The 9,489-nt window shown below is 43.3% G+C and overlaps 1 long non-coding RNA gene across 7 annotated transcripts; it reads left to right on the top strand.

The window, feature by feature from the left end:
- Positions 1-5,725: 5,725 nt before the first annotated feature.
- LOC125551174 lies at positions 5,726-8,931 on the top strand. 7 transcript variants are annotated; one of them, XR_007302228.1, is made up of 6 exons: positions 5,726-6,402; positions 6,514-6,664; positions 7,388-7,543; positions 7,667-7,921; positions 8,526-8,590; positions 8,667-8,931. It is a non-coding gene; the product is annotated as an uncharacterized LOC125551174 (long non-coding RNA). The 7 variants fall into 7 exon arrangements; XR_007302226.1 differs by lacking the exons at positions 8,526-8,590; positions 8,667-8,931 and adding an exon at positions 8,220-8,496; XR_007302227.1 differs by lacking the exons at positions 8,526-8,590; positions 8,667-8,931 and having other exon boundaries at positions 5,726-6,214; positions 6,286-6,402; positions 7,667-8,496.
- Positions 8,932-9,489: the final 558 nt, after the last annotated feature.

A 9,489-nucleotide genomic window follows, 5' to 3' on the forward strand; every position in this document is an offset into this window, starting at 1 on the left:
GGAGATGGGCTAGCTCACCAATAATCACGCAAGTAGCTAGTCCCCGAAGACAACCACTGCCCGCGTGTGGCCCAAACATATGTATGGAGAGATGTGTTTGAATACACAATGGAACAACTTTGATGTGGCACTGTGCTTTCGAACGAGAAATTCCCACACAGAGTGAGGGTTAGTTGACAATGCATATGTATGTCACACCACACTTCAAGCCGATGACGGGGATTCATGCATGCATGCGTGCATAGTATGCGCTCAAAACTTAATTAGGTCTGAGTCTCACCATGACCTATACTATGATAGCACGAACCAAAGGAAGAATCCGCCATGGTAATCTATCTTGTTGTCGGTCATGGTGATCATGGATGTCCACGCGGGCCCACGAATATATAGGTTTGTCGCCGATAACCACGCGAGGGAGTGTACCATTCGAAGACAACCACTACATGCATATGCATGGAGGTGAGTGCACGCATGTTTGAATACCATTTCACAACATTGATGTGGCGCGTGCGTCGAAAATCGTACAGTCCCCACACAAAGCGAGATCGGTTCATGATGTGTCGTGGTACTGGCCACTTCGACTCGATGGGAGGGATTCGTGCATACACATGCATGTGTGTGCTCAAACTGTATTATGTCATCCCAGAGCATGACCTATATATATACCGTATTACAAACAAAAAATAATCCCCTCCTAAGTCAAATTAACCTCTCTTGTTGTCAGGCAAAGTAGTGATGGACAAAGCGGGTCCACAGATGGAAAGCATCGATATCTCTGATAACCGCTTAAGTGGGTGCGAGAGGACAACCACCATCACTTTGCATGTGGGCCAACCATATGGCGAATACCCAAAATGCACAACTTTGATGTGGCACATGCCTCTAAAACCGTAAAGTCCCCACACAGAGTGAGGTTCATGAAGCGTACTACATATGATGGTCCCCTTCCCCCTCTTTGATGCATACTATATGCTCCTACCATAATGCAACCCAAAAAGAATCCTCCTTGATGGTGAAATTAATTAACCTCTCCCGATGTAGGTCAAAGTGATGCATGCATCGACGATGGCCTCATGGGCCCACAGATGGAAGAGTCACGCGTGAGTGTCCTAGGATAACCACCGCCTGCATGCATGTGGCCCAAAGAGGTGTTGTGTGATGTTTGAATAGCCAATTTCACAACTTTGATGTGGCACGTGCCTCAGAAACCGAAAAGTCCCGACACTGAGTGAGGTGTACTTGTTCATGGACGCTTACGTATAGTATATATGCTAGTCCCCTCCCACCTCTTTGACACATACTTTATATATATACTCCCACCATAACACAAACAAAAAATATTCTACCTTGCTGGTCAAATTAACCTGACTGCTGGCTATTCGTCAAAGTGATGGACGACGACCTCGCGGGCCCACAGGAAGCATCACACCTGAGTATCGAGTGTCGTGTAGGACAACCATCGACTGGATGTGGCCAAAACATGTATGTACGAAAGGGTTGTGTAATGTTCTAAATAACGAATTCACGGTTGTGATGTGGCACCTGCCTCACAAAACGGCCAACCCACATGGTGGCTCACGACTCGTAGTGTACTGTGAGCCACCCGCCACCCCCAGACGCACACACACACACACGCACACACCCACACACACACACACACACACACACCGTGAATCCACCGCAACTACGATGCATGTTAAATTATCCCGTGGTGGACATATGTTACCAAAGGAGGGACGTTTTAATTTTGAAAAAAAAACAGAGATCATTAAGACGTTTTAGTACATTGATTGATTTTCTAGGGGTATAATGTGCAAAAATCAAATTTGAGCTACATGCACACATGACAGTGCACCTAAATGGATTGCAAAAACACATGTGTCTCACTGGGTGCATGTTTACTCCCCGTGCAAGAAGTTTCAAACATTGAGAATCTTGATTTTTAAATTCCAGTACATCCAAAACTTATTTGAAATTCATGAAACTTACCATGTTGTCATATAGACACCAATACAAAATGGCATTGTACTTTTTTGGGTCAAATTTGAGACCAATTTTGATGTAATCTTTATCTTCTTACAAACGGGAGATTATTAATAATCGGGACAGATTATTTATTCAAACCATGGGTGTTAGACCAACAATGGATACGTGCCATGCTTTGGTTAAGCAATAAAGCGGCAACATTAATCACCCAAATAGAAAAACAATATACGTGCCACCACGCGACCCGTGTGTCCTACGAGCAGGCAGACTGGGAGGCATGCGAGTAGCTGTGTGAAACGATGGTGGGCATGCCAGCAGTCCGGTGCGCAGGCTCACCAGGAGGTGAGCCAGCGGTTTGACCGCCGCTCGCCTCTCTCCCACTACTCCATATTGATGGCGCGCCCGAGCAGCCGCACCCTCATCCTCGCCACACACACAATCCTCTCTCTACGCTTGCATCCTCGACGCCGCTCTCAGTCCTCAAAGCCATGAGTGTATGAGGATGTCGCCGAAGCGCCCCATCGGAGGGAGTGGCGATGCTAGGGTTGCTGAAGCACCGGAGCACGACGTGGAGATGGAGGCAGAGGTTGCCGTCACCACCGGTGAGGTATCGCTACACCTTGATGTTGTTAATGGCGTCGAGCTTCCACAGCCAGAGGCGGAGGTCCACACCGACTCCGGTGACGACTCGGGTGACGACCCCGGCGATGACTCCGATGACGACGGGCAAATGGTTAGTAATCTGTACCCATTTATGTGTCAAATAGATCCTAGGGTTTCTCTGGTTACTCCAACCTCCCCCTTTTTGAAATAGAAATCGTATGGTTATGTTCTCCCAATCCATGAAATCTGAGTAAGCACTGGTATGCGTCGGTGCTATACACACGGTTTTTAACCCCTTTCCGCGACAACATTTGGAACCGTCGCCAAGTGAGTGTGGGTGATAGGGGGTACTTCCAACACGACCCAGAAACCGTTGGGGATAGGCCCTCCTGGCATACAGGCTGGGGCAAAATGAGATCGTGTGCGGTCGGGTGAGGCGTCGAAACCCAATCATTTCCGTTCGTATGTACATCCCACACGGTGAATCCCAGAAAAACATTTCCGTTCATATGTATATCACACACAGTCAATCCAAGGAATATGTTTCCATTCGTATGTACATCCCACACAGTCAATCCAAGGAAAATGTTTCTGTTCGTATGCACATCCCGCACAAGTTTATGTATAGGCTCGTGTGTGATAGGTGTAACTATCACACATGCTCTGCCTTGGTTAACTATTTGCTTTTATCAACTACATCACACACGATTTGATGAAGAAAACTGTGTGGCATTGGACTATCCATCACAAGCGCTTTTACTGCTAGAACCGTTTGCAAAGTTCCATGACAGATTTAGCACGTTTATTAGTTTATAATTAATAATTCCAGTATTACGCAAATTCACATTTAATATCGAACAGCTGTTTGCCAATTTCATATCAGGCACATAAATATATTTTAACATCACAGTACGATAGCTACCTGAAAACATCACAGTACAACATATCACTAGTACATCGAGCTCCTAAACAAATGGTTTAAAACCCCTTTCCGCAACGGCATCTAGAACGTCGCCAAGTGAGTGTGGGAGATAGGGGGGGGGTCCTTCCCACGTGACCCAAAAACCGTCGGGGATATGCCCTCCCGGCACACACGTTCGGCAAAATGAGGTCGTGTGCGACCGACGAGAGCTCAAATACGGAAATACGTACAATAGAGCTAAAAAAATACAATTATACGACGAAATTGTTTCCGGTCGCAAGTACATCCCACACAGTCAGTCGCCGCTAAACGTTTCCGTTCGTATGTACATCCCACATAGTTGCTCGAAGGAAAATGTTTCCGTTCGCAAGTACATCACACACAATTTTTCCCGTTAAACCGCTTGCGTTATTGAATATATCACACACGGTCCATGGAAGAAACTATGTGGAAAAAGCTGTCCATCACACACAGTTTTCATGTGGTAAACGTTTGCGCAAGGTGGCCTAACGCAAACAGTTTTCAAGAGAAAGTCGTGTGTGATTGTTCATTGATCCAACATGGTTTATTCCTAGAAACTGTGTGCGTTGCCTGAGGTCATCACCCACGGTATTTTTTTAACAACCGTTTGTAATAGCAAAACCCAATTAGCAGGCTAATTATCCGATTATTCATAATCCATTTATTAATCTAATTGACAGTTCATATTAAGCACACAATATATTTCATTTTCATAATTGAAATACATCAGAGTACAACATCATATAGCTTCAGCACTCAGCTACCCCATTACACAACTACACCAGGACCAAGTTTCACATGCAACATCTATAAACTTTCGAAATTAGCATCATAGACGGTACATAGACAGATGTATCTTATCTGGAAAACTACTGAAGCAGAAGGCGAATATTGATCCTTCATTGATGTTGAAGGTCTTTATAACTTTAGGCTAGTGCCCGTGGATGATTGATCGTCCATCCTTCGTCCTCTTTAGGAACACTTCAATATTGAACCGTGAGTGTTGTATGAATACCTTCCTCGCCTCCTGACCATGCAGGTGGTTTGAGAGGTAATCATCAGTGAACTGCTTTGGAAAGGCCTAAAAACAAGGATGTGCATAAATATCTTCTCTATATTGGAAATGGGGCAAAGGAATAAAAAAGGCAAGGTATAATAGTTAGTACCATCCTGTAGTGAACTGATGTCTTCTTCATTGTGCAGACAAAGATCTTGTTGTTTTTTATCGTTAATTTCTTTATCCCAACAATCTTTCCGAGTTTCTTGACTTGACTGATATTCATGGACAACTCATTTCCCCATATGCAAAAAGGGTCGAACAGTGGGTCAAAATCTCTGACAGCAGGACCTACATGTGCAAGACCAAATTGTTAAAAACCTAAATATTAGAATGGTTCCTGCAACTGCACAATAATGTGCTATTAGACAACAGACCATGCACTTGCTAACCTCGATTATAAACCTTATTGCTTCCCATTGTTTCCCTGCAACACATGTAAGGTAGTTAGTCATCAGGTTAAGTAAGGGTTCGCATGCTATCAGTAAAATATGTTGATGAAAAATAATCACATTACAGATTCATTAGATTAATTCAAGCCATAGGGAAAACCCATTTATCCAAACCAAGCATGATTAAGAACTAGGAAATATATCATTTGTATATGTTTCTCATGTATTAAGTGCAGCCAAATTCGATTTATTCCTCACATGCACAACAATACAAAATTCTACCCACAGTAATTGGACATCGCATTGCAGAATTGAACCAAGCAGTTAACTAAACACCACAAAAAATGAACCAAACATTAAATGAACACCACATTGCACAATATAACATTGAACCAAGCAGTTAACTAAACACCACAACAAATGAACCAAACATTAACTGAGCACCACATTGCACAATATAACATACTCCTAATAGAAGATCAAACAGTTAACCGAACAGTTAACTACAACCAATTGTAGCAATTGTATTCTCTCTCTAATAATAAAGCACAGATTGATTCTCTGGGTTCACCATCACGGCGTTTTTACACAAAAGTCCCTGACTTTTTCTGAAATCAACCCGTAATCCTATTGTTAAGTCGACCTGACGGCATGGGGAACAGAAAAAAAAGAAAATGAAAAATCCCACCCGGACGACGGGACGAGCCACGACCTTGCCTCCCATCTCAACCTCTAGCGCCCCGCCCCGCCCCTCCGCTGCGTGCCGCCACCACCGGCTCGCGCTCCTTCGCCGCGCGCCGCCCTGGTCGCCGCCACCGGCCTTTCATCGCCTCAACGCCCGACGCCTGAATCTCGCAGGCTCGCCGCACACGTGCTCCCTTGCCAAGTTCGTCCAGGCGGCCGCCATACTCGTCGCCATTGCCGAATTCCCCTACGGCGCCAATCTCAAGAGCCCCGAAAACTTCTTTGACAACTTGATTCCGTGCATCTCGGCTCGATTACTTCAATGAGGAGGAAGATGACGACGTGGCGGAGCTCCTGGACACGGCCGCCTGACCCGGGGACGGCGGGGAGGTCTTCAGCGACGGTGGCCTCTGGTGCATGCGGAGGTCTATGTGGAGGCGGAAATTTAATTCGACCTCACCTTGGGCTGCCGTCCTCCCCAAGTTCCTGCTGCCGGCGGCCTCCCGAAGCTCCAGCCCACCTCCTCCCCGAGCCCCAAGCACGAACAAGGTACCGTGCTGCACACCTGAAAGTCACCCAGCTACTCCCTGTAAGCCAAATCCCCTTTTGAAATTGAGCAGTTGAGCAAATTAACTAGGAAACCTTGACACACGCTTGCGTCCAGTAGCTCGATCTGCTGATGCTAGGAGGGGATTACCATTAGAGCTGCAGCCGGTGCTGAGCACTCATAGTTTCAGGTTATTATTTCTTACTCAGAGTATTTAATTTTTTCGAGATGGATGTGGGTGATTCGATTGGAAAGAATTCTTTCAGTCTGTAACCCAGTTTATGCCTCAAATAACACGTAGATCTATTGATTGATTCTTGACATCAACGCACTGAATGGGCTCAGAAACGGAGAAGTGCCATGGTGTACTGTGGGTTTCAGCCTTTCTGGAGATGCATAGTTCAACAATATTCTGTATTATTGGAGCAAGCTTTTCATCCATAAATTCTAAGGTCACTTACCTTCTCTTTCTTTTCATCTGCAATTCTATGTAATGCGCGGCCCCTTTCTTCAAAGTTGTTTGCTAATGTATGAGCCCAACCTAAAATTAATTAGGCTAATGATGAGTGTTTTAGTTTCCTAGATGGTGATGCTTTTGTTATGGGAATGATGTGCTTTCTATTTTCATGTCTAGACTTGGTTTCATCTTTGTTCACAAGGTGAACTCCACTAAATCTTTAGATGTTTATACATTCAGTGCACACACATATATATCCCATCCGCTTTATGCTGCACCTCCATGAATGCAGAGCTCCCGTGGAAGCTTGGACAAAAGTAAGAAGTAAACCGCAGGCTTGAAATTGCAAGAAGCAACCTGCTTTGATTCAAATAATTTTGGCAGTCTGCCCATCTATTAGGAGAATTCTGTGCCAATTAATTTCTCCAGTATGCAGCCATGCTGTTTGATTAGTCAGAGTTTTCTTAGTCTCTTCAGACTCCAATACAGTTGTTTTTCGTGGCCCAAAAACTGTTGCAAAGCAGATATAAGTGGTGATGTAGCCTTGAACAGAAAAACTAATCTGAAAAATACCTTTTCCTTGAGAAATTGGAAATGTCACTTGGACTGGAAAAGCATAGCTAGATAATACTGATTAATTCCACCCTTGGCATGATCATATTCGTGTAGGCTGTCCTTTTGGTCTCCAAACATCAACAATCAATTTTTTCGTCTATAGATTATTGAGCATATGACGGGTATATGATGAAATACACGCGAGGCAGGAGTGCAGCGCCTGACGATGGCCGTGTGTTTCTCCGCATCTACATACAGGCTCCTGGATCAATCCGGCAAATACACAATACGTGCATGGGTCGATTGAGAGCTCCCGCATGTAAGTATAACAACCAGGTTCACAGTCAAGTTCGTCTATAACTACTTGAATTTTCTTTTCGGTTCCTCCTTATTGCATAAGAAGTTACTGATTAATTGTCTCTTATTCATTCAATCTCCTTAGCTTACATGCCAGATCACACTCCAACCAATACACGATGGAACATCCAGTGGAGAAGAAGGTGATCAGTTGGTTCATGCGGAGCAACTCTTCACGTTCAGTTCCTCAATACAGTTTCTACAGTGATCAGGGACCGTTGTGTCAGCGGATAGCGCGGGCCAGTGATTCTCCAGGGGCTGGCGATGCCTCTCACCTGTTCATCTCCATAGTCATGCCCAATCTTCTAGCTGTCGTTCACCAGGCTCTTCATCGACCTCGGTGCGACCCTATGAACCACCAGCATAGATAACCTATCTACTTCCTAGATAATCTTTTTATGTGCTATTAGTTAGCTTCTCTATAATATGCATGTATGTCTTCTTTAAGGTTCTTGTTTTGTTGAAATTTGGTCGTTCTAGGATAGGTTTGATCCTCTGTTAACCATTTAACTTAGACGAGCAAAGCTTATCTTACTTTTTTCAAAGAACAAAATTATTTTACTTAATTACTTGGTTGAATACCAACATGTGCAGATATGCTTTGAGCAGACTCATGTACGTGTGTTCCTGGTCTGCAGGTGAAAGCTTCAGAGTCATCTGCTGCTTCTAGGAAATATTGCTTTTTAGAAGTGTACCGCGTAATCTAAGCAAATACCAGTATCCATAACCTGGCATGTACAAGGCATCGGATCCAAATGAATATGTTATATGCTGACATATAGTAGTTTAGGATGTAATGGTTTGGCATAGGAGTTTCCCAGTTTTGGTTTTATGTTGTGTTAATGGGTTTTGCACAAACATAATGGCATAGCTCTGAATTTGGGTCCTCGGGATCAAAATATTACTGTTATAAACAATCTAATCATTTTCCTTTTGCAAGGAAGGTTCTTTGGTTATCATCAGTAGAAGCGGGGTTGGATTCGTTGACAGATGTTAAATGATGGTCAAGGTTTTTCTCTGTCAACGATGGTTGATTGATCTTGTGGTGGCAGTTCTATCGTGTTTCACATGGCTGCATCTTACAGGTTTTGCCGCCTCGCTCTGCACCCTTCAAGTTGTGGTTGTATGAAGGATGAACCTATGTCTCATTTTTTTGAGGGCGAACATATGTACCATTTCCTTGCTTTAATAGTTTAATTATTGGAAAAATTAGTATATGTTCAAATTATTCATCTCTGACACCAAGCAAAAACTTTTTTGAAATCCTTTGAAGACTACACGAAATAGCTTCAGAGTGGTCATCATAAACATGTACCTATTTGAAGATCTTATATTAAGTAGTCCTCGATATATTCAGTGGTGTGCTTGCAAAATCATCTGGTATGTCATGCTATGTTGCATCTACTTCCCATTATTTTCGGCTTATAAATTGTTAATACTTTGTGGATCCTAAAAATGGTACTATGCGGAGAAGCAGCAAACACTGTATATATTGCTGTTTGAGAAAAATATAACACCCCAATATTTAACTCTTTGTTTCTTTTTTACTTGTAAAGGAACTACCTCAGATAGATATATGATCCATCACCTTTAAAATAAGGTTAGTATGAAGTCGAGTAGGACAAAACATCGTCTTGGATTTGCACGGTAATCGATGTTTTCTCCCGTTGCAACGCATGGGCCCTTTTGCTAGTTGTTTCTCATGTATTTACTATAGCCAAATTCAATTTATTCCTGACATGGTATACAATAACAGAATGCACCCATAATTTTGTAAAGATAATTTTGATTTATTTATCATATGGAAGACAATACAAAATTGCAGCCTGAAGAATTGAACATAACATTTGCATAATTGAACCAAACAATTAACTGAAGACGACAACTAATTAACAAAACAGTTAATAA

Source organism: Triticum urartu, chromosome 4, assembly GCF_003073215.2.
Source record: "Triticum urartu cultivar G1812 chromosome 4, Tu2.1, whole genome shotgun sequence".
In the NCBI taxonomy this organism is placed as follows: domain Eukaryota; kingdom Viridiplantae; phylum Streptophyta; class Magnoliopsida; order Poales; family Poaceae; genus Triticum; species Triticum urartu.